The 19,248-nt window shown below is 43.7% G+C and overlaps 1 long non-coding RNA gene across 2 annotated transcripts in view; it reads right to left on the bottom strand.

Moving 5' to 3' along the window:
- LOC135983941 (uncharacterized) overlaps positions 1-19,248 on the bottom strand; it is a 44,466-nt gene that overhangs the window by 18,825 nt on the left and 6,393 nt on the right. The window contains exon 1 of one of the 2 annotated variants that reach the window (XR_010601802.1): positions 17,976-18,823. The exons of the other annotated variant lie outside the window; for it this stretch is intronic. This is a non-coding gene — a long non-coding RNA (uncharacterized LOC135983941). Of the gene's footprint in view, positions 1-17,975; positions 18,824-19,248 lie in introns of those variants that run through there. 2 annotated transcript variants of the gene reach the window in all.

Consider the following 19,248-nt stretch of genomic DNA (forward strand, 5'->3'; position numbering starts at 1 on the left):
GAAGTCTGGATTCAGTTCCCAGTGCTGCCACACATTTCTTGTATATTTGTGGGCAAGTCACTTAGACCAAATTCGCAAAGGTATTTAGGCTCCTAATTTCCATTGTCACTTTGGGTCTTAACCTCTCTGTGCCTCAGTTACCTATTTGTAAAATGGAGATAAAGAATACTACATTTCTCACACCCTTTGTCGGTCATATTTTTGGGGTGGGTATTGTTTCTTCCTATATGTTCGAACAGTAAGTAGCACAATGGAGCCTGATGTTGAGTGGGCCTCTATATGGAGCTGTGATACACATAACAACACAGTGTCAGGTTTCAGAGTAGCAGCCGTGTTAGTCTGTATCAGCAAAAGGAACGAGGAGTACTTGTGGAACCTTAGAAACTAATAAATGAATTTGGGCATAAGCTTTCACCAGTCCTCGCTTACAGACAGCCCTGGCTGCCACCACTCCCAAGCACTAATTCCCTTCCCTGGGTAGCCTTGAGAGACTCTTCACCAATTTCCTGGTGAACACAGATCCAAACCCCTTGGATCTTAAAACAAGGAGAAATTAACCATCCCCTTCCTTTCTCCCACCAACTCCTGGTGGATCCAGATCCATCCCCCTTGGATCTAAAAAACAAGGAAAAATCAATCAGGTATTAAAAAAGGGCTTTTAATTAAAGAAAAGAAAGGTAAAAGAAAACCCTCTGGGAGAGATTAGCATACCAGCTACTCTCACAAACAACAGATTCCAAACACAGAGGATGTTCCCCTGGGCAAAAACTTAGTTACACAAAAAATACCCAAATACCCAATTTGACTGTTCCTCTAATTGCACAAGACAGGTTACAAAGAAATAAACATAAACCTATTTATTTCCTTCACTAATACTCACTACTTGATAAGAGGCTGAATTCTGGAGCTTTTCCCTCCGGTCAAAAGTGAAACTGACCCAGACAAAGGGAACTTCCCTCTTTCCTTTTGAACCATCTTATCCTCCCATTAGTTCCTCTGGTCAGGTGTCAGCTAGGCTAGGTGAATTTCTTGACCCTTTACAGGTAAAAGAGGCATTAACCCTTAACTAACTGTTTATGACAACATCTAACAATGTGATATATGCCATCATGTGCCAGCGATGCCCCTCTGCCATGTACATTGGCCAAACCGGACAGTCTCTATGCAAAAGAATAAATGTACACAAATTAGACATCAAGAATTATAACATTAAAAACCAGTCAGAAAACACTTCAGCCTCCCTGGATACTCAATTACGGACCTAAAAGTTGTGATTCTTCAACAAAAAAACTTCACAAACAGACTCCAATAAGAAACTGCAGAACTGGAATTAATTTGCAAACTGGACACCATTAAATTAGGCTTGAATAAAGACTGAGAGTGGATGGCTCATTACATAAACTAAAAACTATTTCCCCATGCGAATTTTCCCCTACTGTTACTCACACCTTCTTGTCAACTGTTTGAAATGGGCCATCCTGATTATCACTACAAACATGTTTTTTTTCTCCTGCTGATAATAGCCCACCTTAATTGATTTGTCTTGTTAGAGCTGGTATGGCAACCCCCATCTTTTCATGTTCTCTGTATATATATCTTCCTAATGTATTTTCCACTCCATGCATCTGATGAAGTGGGTTTTAGCCCACAAAAGCTTATGCCCAAATACATTTGTTAGTCTCTAAGGTGCCACAAGTACTCCTGTTCTTTTTGATAATAACACAGTGGTTCTCAAACTTTTTTACTGGTGACTCCTTTCATATAGCAAGCCTTTGAGTCCGATACCCCCTTATAAATTAAAACCATGTTTTTTGTATATTATAAATGCTGGAGGCAAAGCATGGTTTAGGGTAGAGGCTGACAGCTCGTGACCCCCCAGGTAATAGCCTCGTGACCCCTGAGGAGTCCCGACCCCCAGTTTGAGAACCTCTGTATAACAATATAATTAAAAAATATGCATTGGACGTAGCAAATTATGTTCAGTCTTTATATGACCTCCATTCTTCACTTCACTGTATACTTATGTAGTAGCAGCAGAAAGCTCACATCACATAAAGGGTTCCTTTATTAACCTCGTGAGAGGCTAAGATTGGATGTTGGTTGGCCTCCGGGAAGTGTGCCTGGATCTATTTACTACTATTATCTTTTTAAAACATAATAAAGCAAGGAAGTAAGGTTTTCCAAAGCCAAACCCAGCTGGTGGAGCATGTAATTAGATCAGGGGTTGGCAACATTTGGCACGTGGCTTGCCAGGGTAAGCACCCTGGTAGGCCGGGCCAGTTTATTTACCTGCTGATGCGGCAGGTTCGGCCGATCGCGGCCCCCACTGGCCGCGGTTTGCCGTCCCGAGCCAATGGGTGCGGCGGGAAGCCGCGGCCAGCACATCCCTCGCCTGTGCCGCTTCCCAGCACCCCCATTGGCCTGGGACGGCGAACCGCGGCGAGTGGGGGCCACGATCGGCTGAATTGGCCACATCAGCAGGTAAATAAACTGGCCCGGCCCACCAGGGTGCTTACCCTGGCGAGCCACGTGCCAAACATTGCCGACCCCTGAATTAGATGATACAAGGGAAATCAAGCCTGACTTTTCAAGGCATAAGCTGATCATGCATGTATGTATATGGAGGAGGTAGGAGGGGTGAGGGGGGAAATCAGGAAAGGATCCCTCACCCCATTACATTTTGTATAAAAGTGTGTTATTGGGGGTTGTCAGCTTCTTCTGAGACATCAGCTAGTAGCTGCTGTCAGAGGCAGGTTTCTGAACTGGATGACCCAAGCAATCTTCTTCAATGTGATGGAAGAAAGCAATCCCTTTGGCTCAATCCTTATCCCAGTGTAAATCAGGAGTAACTCCATTGATATCAGTAGTGTTATGCTATTATTAAACCTGTAAGTGTGATCAGAATCTGGTCCTAAGTGTTCAATGAATGATGTTGATAAACTGAAGTGGATAACCTGGTACTTTTTCTTTCCCTCTGGATATTCAGCAACTGTGGAAATCTCCATACATGTACTTGCTTGATTAGGACTATTAATTAAAGTACTGGTACATTTTGAAGTGAATTTTAAACATCTGGGATGGTCAAATAGGGATAACCACTACCCCCTAGCTACTGTAGCTTTCCTTAATTGCTTTGTTTCAAATATTTTGCATTGAGAGAGAGAGAATGCTAGAGGGACATTCTTAATCATCTTCTACTAATAACGTGATGCTTGTAAACAAGATAATTACTGTTGGCCTTTCTTTATATGTTATGGAATGGAAAAGGAACTATTAATATATTTATAAGATTTTTGCTTTTCAATTATTATGATTTTCCTATCCAGTTAATATTACTCTTTAACATTAACTATTGCAGTAATTGTCAGGGTTCTCACATACTATGATGTTACATAGCAATATAATATCCCTAAGACAGATATTGTTGTCCTGACAGAGAGAGGTAGTAGAGGTCCAGGGACTAAAATAGGTTAATACCTTCTGTAAGGATGCACCCAAAGGGGAGACATAGGAAATTGTACTTCTGCCTCTTGAGGAGTTCCACAAGGTTCAATGCTCTCGCCCTCTCTCTGCGAATATTCAACACCTACTTGCAGCCACAAGATGAATGAGAAGACCATGGACTCAAGTGCCAGTAATATATAGATGACACACAAATAAACCAATCCTTCATCACATACAACTTAGGTTTGCGAATTTTCTAATTGCACAAAACCAAACACCCTTGCCCCACCCCTGCCCCGCCCCTTCCTGGAGGCCCCGCCCCCACTCAGACCAGCCTCCGTCCCTCTGTCACTCACTCTCCCCCACCCTCACTCACTTTCACTGGGCTGGGGCAGGGGGCTGGGATGCGGGAGGGAGGGCTCAAGCTGGGGGTGCAAGTTCTGGGGTGGGGCTAGGAATGAGGGTTTCAGGGTGTGGGAGGGGACTCTGGGCTGGGGCATGGGGTTGGGATGCAGGAGGGGGTGTGGGCTCTTGGAGGGGGCTCAGGGATGGGGCAAGGGTTTGGGTTGCGGGAGGGGTGTGGAGTGCAGACTCTGAGAGGTTATTTGGGTGTGGGAGAGGGGTTCTGACCTGTGGCAGGTGGCTGGCGTGCAGGTGGATGCTTACCTCAGGCAGCGCAGCGGGGTTAAAGCAGGCTCCCTGCCTGCCTTACCATTCCCAGAAGCGGCCGCCATGTCCAGCCCCTAGGCAGAGGGGTGGCCACGTGGCTGTGCAGGCTTCACGCGCCTGCAGGCACTGCCCCTGAAGCTCCCATTGGCTGCAGTTCCTAGCCAATGGGAGCTGCGGAAACAGCATTCAGGGTGGGGGCAGTGCGCGGAGCTTCCCTGATCGCACCTGCGCCTAGGGGCCTCAGGGACACCTGGCAACCCTAATACAACCACACCACTGCCATCAGATGGCCCAGTGCTTCAATGAGATCAACTCATGAATGAATAACAACCGCTGAAGGTGAACCCGAGCAAGACAGAGCTGATACTGGTGTGCAGAGGAAAGCACATTGAAAAGTTTACAGCTATTGTGAAGTCTCCTTTAGTTGAAGTTATACACTCATTTCAGTCAATTCAGTCCTTGTTTATGAGTGTTCATGAACACCTCACTGAGATTAATGATACAAAAAAATTCCTGAACTTCATTTTGTATTCTTAACTTCCATATTGTGTCTCCAGCTTCCCCCTTGAATAAGCAGGAGTCACTTCGCCAACTGAAAGCTGTAGGTACCTTCCCATTGGACACTACAGGACACTGCAAGTAAAATGCGGTATGGTCACAAAGTGTTTATTGTATAGCCCAGGGATCGGCAATCTCTGGTACGTGGCCCACCAGGGTAAGCCCCCTGGTGGGCCGGGCCGGTTTGTTTATCTGTCGCGTCCGCAGGTTCGGCCAATCGCGGCTCCCACTGGCCGTCGTTCACCATCCCAAGCCAATGGGGGCTGCAGGAAGCAGCGCGGGCCAAGGGATGTGCTGGCTGCCGCTTCCTGCAGCCCCCATTGGCCTGGGATGGCGAACCACAGCCAGTGGGAGCCACGGTCGGCCAAACCTGCAGACGCAGCAGGTAAACAAACTGGCCCGGCCCGCCAGGGGGCTTACCCTGGTGGGCCACATGCCAAAGTTTGCCGATCCCTGGTATAGCCTAAGTATAGTGTTTGTATTAGCGTGAATATGTATATGCTTGTGATGTGTGTGTGTGTTTTAATTGTAATTTACCTATAAAACATTTAAAGTATAAGTTAAGAACTGCTGTCAGCGATCTGTCACAGGCTGGCCATCTGTGGCTGAGAGCATCATTTAGAATCATTTAGAACAGAGGTTCTCAAACTGTGGTCCGCGAGCTCCATTCAGGTGGTCTGTACATAGTTCTCTCTAAGGTGCACGCTTGGGCGGCTGCACACGAGAGACTGAAGGGCCACCCACCTAATTAGTGGAGCTGCACAGGTGCGATTCCACTAATTAGATGCCTGGACCCTGGAGAAGATGCACTTGTAAGGTGAGGTGGTGGCCTTGTGGGGAATAAAGGGTAGGTGGGGGGGAGCAGTTGGGGGTGAGAAGAAGGAGTGGGGGGAATTTGGGACGTGCAGGTCTGCGCTGTCAGAGAAAGAGGTGACTTTCCCCAGGTCCAGGGCTGTGGCTCCCGGGGATAGATGGTCCTCCTTCCCAGCCTCAGCTCTGTGGCTGCTGTGGTAGGGGAGAGACCCCCTCCTAGTCCCAGATTGGGGGGTGCCGCGGCGGCAGAGAGAGGGCACATCCATCATATTAGAAAGGTAAGACCACTGATATTAAAATAGAAGTTGTGTGCTTTTATTTGTAGAATAAAAAATATTAATTATTAAGTTATTTTTACATAGCGCTTTTATCCAAAGCGCTTTACAACAGTTAGCTAACGGTACAAACAACGTTTGGAAAGAACATAAGTAGTCCTCTGAGATCCTCAGCAATTTTCAAGTGGGCCGTGAAAAAAAAAATTTGAGAGCCACTGATTTAGACTATATCCAATTGTGGTTTAATTCTCTTTAACTTGCAATAAAGGATTTGTGTCTGATTTTTATTCTTAGAATACATTGTAGTAGGATTACATTAATAAAAGATATTTTGTTTTGGAAAAATAATACTGCCTGTGTTGATCATTTTATTGGAAGGTTACATCTGTGTCCTTTTTATGTTTCCTTAACTGCCCTGGAAACCCATACCCCGAGAGGGACAGATTAAGGGGGCAATAGGCAGGTTATTCTAGGAGCACCCCAATCTGATTTTTGGGGTAACACTAAGGGCCACATATATATTTAGACACCTAAAAATGCAGATAGGTGCCTAGTGGGGTTTTCAAAGTCCTTAGGTGCCTAATTCTCAATGGAAGATACTGTGATACGGAGAGTAGTATAACAAACTGTATAGAATAGAATAGTGACTGGTGTGGGTATCCTCATGGCACAAGTTATGTTAAACAACTTTATATATAAAAAAAGTTGGTAGCAGCAGCATAGGGTGACATCTACTGTGAAATGTACAAGTAGTAAACCACAAAAGGAAGTCGTAGTATATTGGTTTCTACAAACTGAAACTGTAAGACCCTTTCCAAGACTTCCAGAATCACAGACACATTTGGATGCCCTTATTAAGGAAAATATATATAACATATATTCCATTAACTTACAGGAACAAGAGTAACAGAACATTAGGTTTAATTTTTCTTTGATAGTTTACAGAATTTGGGTTTTCAAATGTTTTCTACTTTGCTGCTACCTCTTTCCTCCATTTTTCTGGCCCTCACCATCACAGGGCCCCTCAACACACTGACTAACATACGGAAAAAAAGTTTATAGGGGCTGGGAAATGTATTGGACAGCAACTCTCACACTATTTCCAATCCATGAAGTAGGAAGGAAGTGTCTTTTGATGCCAGGAGGTCATTTTATTTGGAACTAAGAACTAAGGATAAGTTGTCAATCAGGAAGTGAAGTCATATTTTGTCAGGCGTAGGCAGAGCCCAAATCTGGGAAGCCTCTGATCTGGCCCAAATTAAAATTCACCAGCCTTAAGTGCTTCTGAAATTTGGCAAAGGGAGTTGCCCATCTCAAGTCGTTTTAATGAGTGAGAGATTGTGATGTATGCAAATGAGCAAACTCTTCCCTTATCTGGGTGATGAGAGCTAAGTGTAATTCTGTGCACACCAGGGGAATTTTCAATTAGTCCCCAGCCTGAGCCCCCATGGAAGTATCAAAGGGTACCATCTGCTTCCTAGGCATTAAGTGATTTATTATCCAAATCAAAATAAGGCAAGAGAAACTACAGAACTAGTGACAATAGAAAGGCAGTCGGAAAGAAAGAAAGTTAAAGAATCTTGTTAAAGGAAGTCGTCTATATAGTCTTCACAGGCCCAATGTTGATGGGTACTTCCGCAGTATCTTAGACAACAAGATGGTGGAGACACTGCAGAAAGCAATTACAGAATCCAGCTTCACACCTTCTGGTGTGTTGCTGAAGGGGAACAGCAGTGCTGCTTGCCTTTCACAAATCTATTGGCCTGACTGTGGATAAGCACAACGTTCTGTGGTGTCATGGCAAGGCAGGGGGTTCCATCTGTACCTGCCCACCAATCAGATACTGCAGTCCAACCAGAACAATCTCAGGGGGTAAAGTCCCAGTAGCCTTAAGAACGTAAGCTTTATCAGGAAAAGTAAGCAGAGACAACAACACCTTAAGTAGCTACCAAAGTCATTTATAACATTCCAACCTCTCCCAAAAATCCTGGATCCCTGAATGGATTGTCTTATATGCCTCCTGCTCTTTCCCTACATTTATTTCTTCATCCCTCATACATCTCAACTCCCATTTGAGACACTCCTTGCTTCACTTGTCCCCATCAGCCCTGGCTTACCACCAACCAACTCGAAATCTCTCCACCCTGCTTCCTCCTCTGGTACCTAGCTTGACTCCTAATTCCCCTGCTAAGAATCAGCACTCTCATTCATCCCCTATCACCTTTCCACTTCATCCTCTGTTTTCCAGGGCTGAACCCTTCTTTAACAACTAGTCCCTAGAGCTGGGTGGGAAATGATTTTCAAGTCCCATACAAATTTTAGAGATGTCAATAATTTTCCCATTTTACTTCAGGACACAACCGAGGTCTTTAAAAAAAAATTGTGAAAAACCAACAACAGAAATAACCACTACACAATAGCCAAGTATACTTATGTAAGCTGTGGGAGACCTAGCTTCAAGTCCCTGCTCCAAAGGAGCCAAGTCAGGGACTTGAACCCAGCTCTCCTATATCCCAGGTATGCCTCAATCACTGGGATATAGAGTCAGGTTTTTTTCTAGCAAGCTGTCCTGTGGGAAGTGCTTCACTTTATATAAATAATTAAATAATAATTGTTTAACTATCCCTCTTACCCCCTGTCAAGGCTGATTCCCCACTCTGGCACTTTGAGTGCAGACAGTAGGGGACCGCAAGGATTCTAAAAATTAATACTGGCCACACCAGGCTTGTATTAAATTCCCAAGTTACAGCTTCTCTCTGACCTTGAATGGGTAGATGCTGCCACCACCCAAATGCAAAAAACCCATTTTGGAACCCAGGAAGGCGCACTTGGGAATTCCTCCCTGTGGGATACCCTCAAGCCCTTTCACTCCCCACTCCGGGGAAGAGCTGAGAAAGAAAACAAAGGAAATTAGCTGTTGCCCCCAGTTAATTTAACAACATATGCACAAACCTCTTAGGACACCAAAAATCCAATCCTGTTCTTAAAAAAGGTAAATTTTATTAAAAACAAAAAGAAAGAAAATACACCTGGAACTTAGGCTTTTGCTAGATTTAAAAAATCCAATTACAAAAATTAAGCATCAAGATAGCTCTCTTGAGGTTAAGCCAGAGGTGAAAGTAAGCCGGTCCAGTCCGGTACGGCGTACCAGCAAGAGCCAGTACGCCATGCCGGACTGAACCGGCTTCTCTGGCAGTGATTTAAAGGGCCCGGAGCTCCGGCCCCTGTGGGGAGCCCAGAGCCCTTTAAAGGGCTGCCTGAGCCCCACTGCCAGAGCTCCGGCGGCACTTTAAAGGGCCTAGGGCTCCCCGCAGTGGCCAAAGCCCTGGGCGCTTTAAATCATCACCGGAGCCCTGCAACCGCTACCCTGCAGAGGCAGGAGCACCTTTAAATCCCCTCCCCACCCCCGAGCCCAGTTGCCGGAGCCCTGGGGCTCCGACAGGGATTTAAAGGGCCCGGAGCTCCGCAGTGGCTGGAGCCCTGGGCCCTTTAATTTTCCCCTGAACTACGGGGCTCCAAGCCGCCTTTGCAGCTGGTAGCTCTGGGGTGATTTAAAGGCCCTGGGGCTCCCAGCCACAGCTGGCGCCCCAGGCCCTTTAAATCTTGAAAGGCCCTGCCTCTTCCAGTTGAGGCCACGCCCCCACTCAGAACTCCGGCATACCGGTAAGGCCTTTAAATTATTTTCACCCCTGGGTTCAGCTTAAAGGTTACAAGCAAAATAAAAGCATCTGGGGTTAGCACAGAGAAGTCCACAAGTGAATAAGAAATAAAATAAATAAACCTAATCACGTCTTCCTAGACATTCCCTGATTTACTTACATATTTGGAGTTTCAGATAAGTAGGTTTGAGGTGTTATTTGATGCTTTTTCATACCTGGTTTTAAAGCTGCTTACAGCATTGCTGCTCTGTGTCTCTCTTACCCAGAGAACCACAACAGACACAAAGGGGAAGTTTTTCCCCATTTTAAAAAGTTCTAGCCTTCCCATTGGCTCTTTTGGTCAGGTTCCCACTCTCTTCTTTTTTACCTATTGGCTTTTTTAACCCTTTACAGTAAAGCAAGGAGAGAACAGCACCAAGATGGATTTTATAGCTAACTGACTGGCTGTGTGTCCATAAAAGGAAGCTACTCCCCTCCCTTTCATTTATCACACCCCATTTTTGTCTATTTAATTTAGCTTGCAAGCTCTTTTGGGCAAGGGCCCTGATGGATTCTTTATCCATAAAATGGTAGATATCACAGTATTGCTATAAAACAGGGATCGGCAACCTTTGGCACACGGCCCACCAGGGTAAGCACCTTGGCGGGCCGGGTCGGTTTGTTTACCTGCCGCGTCCGCAGGTTCAGCCAATCGCAGCTCCCACTGGCCGTGGTTCGTCACTCCAGGCCAATGGGGGCTGCGGGAAGCAGCAGCCAGCAGATCCCTCGGTCCGCGCCACTTCCCAAAGCCTCATTCGAACTGGAGCAGCGAACCGTGGCCAGTCGCAGCTGCGATCGGCTGAACTTGCGGACACGGCAGGTAAACAAACCAGCCCTGTGCGGGCTGCGGACCAAAGGTTGCCGATCCCTGTTATAAAAGTTAAGAATAATTATATAGATTGATTTGTAGGACTCTCACCACATCAGGAAGCACCAAATATTGCACCTCATAAAAACACTCACATTCTGGGTATTTGGCTATTATGGCAGGATTTATTCTTTTTTTTTCCCCAGGGCAAATTAATATTTCAGAATATGTATTGCAGATATTTTCACACAGAAAGTTTTACCCTCTTCCCTGAATTTCACACATATTTGCTGAGTATTTTAGTAATTTTTGTGAGCACTTTTCATTTCTCCTTGCAAAAATGACCTTTAGCTTATGCCAAAAAATAAATCACAGGAGAACAGAAATCATTCTTTCCCTGTTTTGCAGAATCATCAAAATTATCTGGCTTTCACACTTTTCAAAAATGTCACATCCTCCCCAATTCATTCACTGAATAGGTTGCTCCATTTTTATCACGCCGTAAAAATGTACAACCTACTAACAGTGACAGTGATGATCCTGCTTCTTCTCTAATTGCTGAGCAATATATACTGAATTACTGATCTTCCACAAATCCTACTGAAATCTATGGGAGCAAGCGGTGCTGTGTTTCTTTGGAAATCAGGCCAACTTCACTTAAATGCGTAAGTATAGATTTAGGAGCCCAATTTTATGCATGCAGATATGAAAATATTGGCCTAAGTTTCTTGTCATAAAATAGATGGTCACTCTGGAAACTGAAAATTTTGTAGATTGGAGAATCATTGCATTGGGAGCTAGATTTCACAGCAGCAAGTCGGATATGTCAACAGTTTACTGAGGGAAAGTGAATAGCTGCTGAACTTGATAAAACACACCATCTGGTGTTCACACATGTACTGTAATAAGGACTGAAGAAAAAGATAACTTAGTAGAGAATGAATGGCATCTGAGATGAAAATGAAGGTGAATATATTATAGGCAAGAATCTGATGCAACAAGGTTAAACAGATGAAAGAACCACTAACTCTGGATAGAAAGTTAAAACAGTTTAAGTGTTGACATCTATTTCCTGCATGTCAACTTGTAGTCTCTGAACTGCAAGATGGTTCACTGCTATCTTGTCAGAATATTATGACCAATAATTGCCAAGAGACAAGTTTCCAAAACTTTCACTTTCTTATTGTTTGTCATATTCTCTTTCACAGTGATACTATTTAGATTAAGTTATCAAAGTCCTTCCTCCAGCCATTATGTCATCTGTAACAAAAAAACTATGTTCCCTATGTGCTGAGACTTTAGGATTATGTTTTAAGTGATATAATCACCCGGCTTGACAAAGCCCTGGCTGGGATGATTTAGTTGGGAATTGGTCCTGCTTTGAGCAGGGGGTTGGACTAGATGACCTCTTGAGGTCCCTTCCAACCCTGATATTCTATGATTCTATAACAGTTGGTGTTAACAATTACATGGATCCCCGACACCATGCATACATCTTCTTTAATTTTTAATTTAGCCACTAATATTCAGGTTAATTAAATAAGCTCCTGTCCGATGTAATTTTTTCTCTATTCCTTGCTGTTCTCTCTCTGATTTATAAATTCATCTTCCTCCACTAAGCTATCTAATCACTCCCCCCAACCTCCAAAAAATCATCAGAATTAATCAGTGTTTATGAGTTGTAGGATGCAAGTAAAATTTTGAGTGGCTGTTTATTAAGCATTGTCATCAGTGGAGATGTATAAAATACTTAATGGTGTCACGTCACATCAATACTTTATTTGGTTTTGATCCATCTAAATTTAAACCCCCTGAGTTTCACTATGCTTTTTAGATTCAAAATCATAAAAATCCTACTGAGATAGCATCCCTTATGCGTTCAGAACTCCCACTGAAAGCCATAAGCATATAAGGGCTGCAGGATCAGAACCCACAATGGTTACCTAGTTTTCTTAGGAACCTTAATTTGAATTTCCAGGCACATGTGGATTTAAAACCTCAAGTAAATTATTGTAGATCCTTGCACTGAAAATGATATTTTTAAAAAGAAATCCTACAAAAAATGCATTCCCTAAAATGGGCTTTCAACTCTGTGTATTCTTCACTTCTGCAATCCACGGCTTCTGGGGATAGTACTAGTATGCGATGAACTCTTGCAGGCAACAAAGAAGAAAAGAGACTGGCTAAATAATTTAAAGTATCACAGTGCACATGGACTCTAGTCTCAGTCTCCTGGATAGCACCACAATTTGGGGCCTTTTTATTGCAAGATTTAAACTCCTGTGAAAAGCTAACATTTCCTGCCTGAATAGGCAGGCCAGTCATGGCACCAACCAGGATTTGTGCCTTTGATAAGGACATGTATCTGCTAAAGCAGCCCTAAGATGAGACATATGCATCACTATTGTTCAGCAATAGTGAATCTCATCAGCCAACCGTGTGTCTCTCAAATTAGCAATAGTAATATTTCAAATTAACAGAAGCAGAATGATTCACAAGTGTACTCTTTCAATGGATGGCATAAAATTATGGGGAGGTTGCAGATAAGTTTGGGAAGCTAACTAAGTACCTGATTCTGAATTAGTTGTGCAGCCAAATTCATATTGAAATGAGTGGGAATTTTGGGTGAGCAAGCAGTCCAGAATTGGACTCCCAAGCGTGGGGAAAAGTCACATTATGAAAACTATAACAAATCCATTTTTGCTGAAATTAGTATCTCTAGCCTTTGTTTGTATGAAAGTGCTAGCTAGCAACCTAAAGGCGAATGTCAGTTAATATTTGTAGTTGTCCTTCTATAAACAAAAGGTTTCGATCTACAAATAATGTTAGCCCCTCCTTTACAGGGAGAAGCTTAAAGTGTAAAGACTAAGGTTTGTCTACACTATGGACCTTACAGCGGCACTGTGAGGTCTCCTGTGTAGCCACTGTTTGCCGGCAGGAGAGAGCTCTCCTACCAGCATAATTAAACCACCCCCAAAGAGCAGCATTAGCCTTGTCAACATAGCGCTGTCCACACCAGCACTTTTGCCAGTGAAACTTATGTTGGTCAGGAGTGTGTTCTTTTAACACCCTTGACCGACAAAAGTTTTACTGGCAAAAGTGATATGTAGACAAAGCTTAAAATGAATTAAGCAGAAGTAGGAGCCTGTACAGCTGCAGTAATATAGTGTAAACCTTTAGGGCCAAATCCTAGTTTCTTTGAAATCAGTGTCAAAATTCCCATTGTTGTCAATTAGACCAAGATTTGACCATTAGCTCCAGGATTTTCTTTCTTTCTGAGCCGTGCAGTCCAGTTTCTCTGGTACAGGCATGGTGGAGGTTGCAGCTGTATTGGAGAGCTCATAAGCAGAAGCAAAAGGAAGATGGGAAGGATGAATGAATTCCTCAATCTGCCCTGTCTCTGGACACTTTGAAGCTTGCTTAGGGGGATCACAATAGAGTGACACAGCAGTCTACTTGCTTCTTGCCAGCTGGAGCTTTGTGGGCCATGAAGGTGGCAATCCAGTTCCACAAAAGGCAATAGGAACATAACCTCCCACTGCCTCCAGGTGCAGTATAGGGCTTCAGGACATGCTGCCAAACCCAGGAGGGGCTGCAAGATAGAGGTGTTTCTGAATTTCACTTTTAGGCTGTTATCACGCACACCATGAAGTCAATAGAAGTTTTGTACATGCTACTTCCAGAGATGTTTAGGCTTGGACCCACAAAAGGTTTTAGACACTGTGCCACTGCGTCTAAATCACACTGAGTCACAAAACCATCTAAGGTAGTCAACTGGAGATGCCAATGAGAGGGGAGTGTGCTAAGCCCTCCCCTCTCCTGGAAATAGGTGCCTAAGTCTGGGCTACAGGGAGGCACCTAGCTCTGCTAGCAAGCTATGAACCGGGGGAAGATAGGCATTCAGCCATCTAACTTGCATCTGGGGCCCAATCTGGTAGGCATACTCAGAGGCCACCTAACTCCATATAGAACAGCTCTGGGTGGGGGTGAAGAAAGCCAGACAAGCATCTCTTGTAATCTCTAGTGTAGTGGGTAGCACCCTCACCCCGGATGTAGAAGACCACCAGTTCAAGCCCCCTGCCCATGCCTGATGAGGAAAACAATTTTAAACAGGCCTCTGTCATGCTCTAACCATGAGGCTATGCTGATGTGGGGCTCTCTCAATCTCTCCCATTGAAGTTGTTCCACTTGATATAAATAATTGAATAATGAATATTAATTGGGCCACTGAAAGTGAGAATAACTCTATAGCATAGTAGTTGGGGCATTCACATGAGTGGGGAGGACCTACACTGGGGGTCTCGCATATCCTGGGTGAGTGCACTAGCCACCAGGATATAGGTTATAAGAGAGCAGCTTCTCCTCCTAACCCTTCCTGTTTTGTGTGGTGTTGGGTGCCCTCTGAGGGTAGGTCTCACGAGGATAAAAGACCCACAGCACAGCCGGCTCCAGGTCAGCTGACTTGGGCTCATGGGGATCTAAAATTGAAGTGTAGATGTTTGGGCTCAGGCTGGAACCCAGGGTCTGAGTCCCTTCCCCCTTGCAGGGTCTCAAAGCCCAGGCTCAAGCCCCAGCTCAAAGGTCTACGCTGCAGTTATATAGATTCATAGATTATAGGACTGGAAGGGACCTCGAGAGGTCATCGAGTCCAGTCCCCTGCCCGCATGGCAGGACCAAATACTGTCTAGACCATCCCTGATAGACATTTATCTAACCTACTCTTAAATATCTCCAGAGACGGAGATTCCACAACCTCCCTAGGCAATTTGTTCCAGTGTTTAACCACCCTGACAGTTAGGAACTTTTTCCTAATGTCCAACCTAGACCTCCCTTGCTGCAGTTTAAACCCATTGTTTCTGGTTCTATCCTTAGAGGCTAAGGTGAACAAGTTCTCTCCCTCCTCCTTATGACACCCTTTTAGATACCTGAAAACTGCTATCATGTCCCCTCTCAGTCTTCTCTTTTCCAAACTAAACAAACCCAATTCTTTCAGCCTTCCTTCATAGGTCATGTTCTCAAGACCTTTAATCATTCTTGTTGCTCTTCTTTGGACCCTTTCCAATTTCTCCACATCTTTTTTAAAATGCAGCGCCCAGAACTGGACACAATACTCCAGCTGAGGCCTAACCAGAGCAGAGTAGAGCGGAAGAATGACTTCTCGTGTCTTGCTCACAACACACCTGTTAATACATCCCAGAATCATGTTTGCTTTTTTTGCAACAGCATCACACTGTTGACTCATATTTAGCTTGTGGTCCACTATAACCCCTAGATCCCTTTCTGCCGTACTCCTTCCTAGACAGTCTTTTCCCATTCTGTATGTGTGAAATTGATTTTTCCTTCCTAAGTGGAGCACTTTGCATTTGTCTTTGTTAAACTTCATCCTGTTTAACTCAGACCATTTCTCCAATTTGTCCAGATCATTTTGAATTATGAGCCTGTCCCCCAAAGTAGTTGCAATCCCTCCCAGTTTGGTATCATCCGCAAACTTAATAAGCGTACTTTCTATGCCAATATCTAAGTCGTTGATGAAGATATTGAACAGAGCCGGTCCCAAAACAGACCCCTGCGGTACCCCACTCGTTACGCCTTTCCAGCAGGATTGGGAACCATTAATAACAACTCTCTGAGTACGGTTATCCAGCCAGTTATGCACCCACCTCATAGTAGCCCCATCTAAATTGTATTTGCCTAGTTTATCGATAAGAATATCATGCGAGACCGTATCAAATGCCTTACTAAAGTCTAGGTATACCACATCCACCGCTTCACCCTTATCCACAAGGCTCGTTATCCTATCAAAGAAAGCTATCAGATTGGTTTGACATGATTTGTTCTTCACAAATCCATGCTGGCTGTTCCCTATCACCTTACCACCTTCCAAGTGTTTGCAGATGATTTCCTTAATTACTTGCTCCATTATCTTCCCTGGCACAGAAGTTAAACTAACTGGTCTGTAGTTTCCTGGTTTGTTTTTATTTCCCTTTTTATAGATGGGCACTATATTTGCCCTTTTCCAGTCTTCTGGAATCTCTCCCGTCTCCCATGACTTTCCAAAGATGACTTGCCATATAGCATGGCAGCCTGAGCCCTGCAAGCCTAAGGGTACGTCTATACTTACCTCCAGGTCCGGCGGTAAGCAATCAATCTTCTGGGATCGATTTACGGCGTCTTGTCTAGACGCGATAAATTGATCCCGGATCGATCCCGGAAGTGTTCACCGTCGACGCCGGTACTCCTGCTCCGCGAGAGGAGTACGCGGAGTCGACGGGGGTGCCTGCCTGCCACGTCTGGACCTGCGGTAAGTTCGAACCAAGATACTTCGACTTCAGCTACGTTATTCACGTAGCTGAAGTTGAGTATCTTAGTTCGAAGTGGGGGGTTAGTGTGGACCAGGCTTAAGTCAGTTGGTCTTTTATTGCAGCGTAGATGTACCCTGAGCCCCCCTACCAGATTCGCCCCCCTCCCCATGTGAGTTAGGTGGACGAGTGCCTCTCTTTCCCTGGTTTCTGAATTGCTCTGGGGCTTAGTGTAGAACTTAGGCACCCTGACACCTACAGTGAAGAAGCAGTGCCAGTAGGGAACTTTTTACTGCAAAAACATAGGTGCCAAGTAAGGGTACCTGCCTACTTGGTTCAGCAACAGCTGAACAGTTTTGTGGATTGCAGTGGTGCCTAATAGCAGGACATAGATACCGTTGTTACTTTATGGATCTAGGCCGTAGGACTTAAATATATATATGTGAATATTACTAAATGTCTAAAATGGATAGGTTGAAAAAAAACCTACCTCAGGGGGTACCTGGTCCATGAGTGGGGATCCCAGTCACTATGATAATACCAATAAATAATAATAGTCTATGATTTTTAATTTTATCAGAACAAAGACCCCAGCTTTTAAAAACTTAAATTTCCATATGTTTTCCTGATATTTCCACCTGGGGTCCATTCATGCCATTTTGGTTTATTTGTGTTTTAAAATCTGATTTTCTATTGTTGCCACTGAATTTGGTAGCACACTTTCAATAGCCAGTGTGTGCAACATCAGCACTAGTTGAAAGAAGACAATGAAGGCTTGCAGCCTAACCTCATTATTTAGAAAAAAGAGCAAACACTTTTTTAAAAATTCATGATAAAATTCATCATTTTGACTTGTAAGTCTACAAATACAACTCAAGGCTCATTTTGGATTTTATGAGCAGGGAAATGCTGGCCATTCCCCTTTACAAACTAATCACAACCAATTTTGTAGTTTTATAACAAAGTGATTTTATTTTTCAGTGTGCCTTGACCTCAGAATTTTCCTTTCTATCCTTGAGAATCTAAAGTTGTCAGACTCGACAAAAAAAATTCTGCAAGATTGAGACCAACTGTGACAAGTTGCAGCCTGAAGGGAACATATTTTCAAAGTTACGAACAGCTGAAGAGAGAAGTTTGGTGTCTGAAGCCACTCATCAAGCAGAACTCTAGTTTCACTAGTTCACCTCTACAACATCAGCATGATTGGAATGTTATGAATTCAATTTCATTTAACATCATTTAGTCCGCTACTATTAAACGAGCAATTAATGTTAATTAATTCGTGCTTCTTTATTCTTGTTAAATAGCGCACAGGCCTACAAATAGCAATAATTGGAACATATAAGAAATGATCCTGCAAGATGCAGAGTGCTTTGAGAATGCCCTCAGCACCCCTTAGAACTGGACCCACCTTTTTTCCAGAGAGTGCACCAGTTGTCATTTTCCACCAAATTGAAATGTAGAAGTAACAAGTCCTCTGCTGGTGTAAATTGTTCATTTACTTCAGTGGAGTTACAGAAGCTGAAGGTTTGCCCCGAAGTTTTCTTTGAGGCTTGATATGACAACAAACCCTAGATGAAATCCCTTTATGGTGTATTTAAATTTGATAGACATGAATAAAGCTCAGTGACAATATGATAGTGTAGACTGCTCAAAAGTGTTGCCATCTTCTGATTCTTCAAAACAAATCTCTTATAGAAAGGGACAGTATGTTAGTTTGGAGAATGCTGGTTGTTCAGCATCTGATTTGACTAAAAACAGGCCCTGCTTATCTGGTAATAGCTAAAAATTGAAGAAATTGTGCTGACATTGGACTCAATTACTTCTAGTTCTGCAAGGATGCAAGTGAGGACCCCTCTTCCTAATGCCTGGTGTAAGGTTCAGTACAATAGCTCTAGTGCCCTATAAGAGCAAAGACTATCTCAGGAGTAGTGTGTTATTATATTCCCCTAGAGAAGACCCCATCCCTCTTCAACTCTAGGCAACAGAATACCAAATATCATTTTAAAGGTAATGCAGTATACATGTTCCTCAAGGGTTTCTATGGTACTCTGCTTTCAGGAACTCCCACCAGAAAGCAGCATCTCCCTTAAGAGTTATCCTAAAATAGAGAAAAGTTTCCAAACCCAACTGTTGCAATAACCCAAATGTTATTCCCCTTATATTTAATTTACAATGATATAAAGCTATACTACAGTCACCTACATAGACTCAAAGGCCAGACTTCTGGTTTTTCTGTCAGGTCTGCCAGGGTTTGTAACCAGATAGGGAGGGGTTAATTGGCTGGTGACTAAATGCAGCTGAGGCTTGTTAACCTATCATGCCCAGATGGTTTGTATAAAAATTGAAAGGACAGTGTGTTTAATCAGTTAGTGAGTAATCACTGTGTTTTGTTTCAATGTAGGAGGCTAGTAGGGTTCCAGAAAAGGGGAGACTTTGTATGTGGATTTGGTTTTTTTAATATACAGTGAAAAGGAGAGATAATAAACTTTCTCTTGATGGAAGTATGCTATTCACACTAGTGGAGTAGGAGAACCCATCTTCTGTAAAGTTAGAGAAATCATCAGAGGCAGAGGTTTTGCTCTCACTCTGTTGTAGTTACATTTACTTTAATGGCATTACACTGGTATAAATTGAGTACCAGAGAGCAGGACCAAACCTGCATTTGAAACTCTAGTGTCTAT

This window comes from Chrysemys picta, chromosome 1, assembly GCF_011386835.1.
Source record: "Chrysemys picta bellii isolate R12L10 chromosome 1, ASM1138683v2, whole genome shotgun sequence".
NCBI lineage: Eukaryota > Metazoa > Chordata > Testudines > Emydidae > Chrysemys > Chrysemys picta.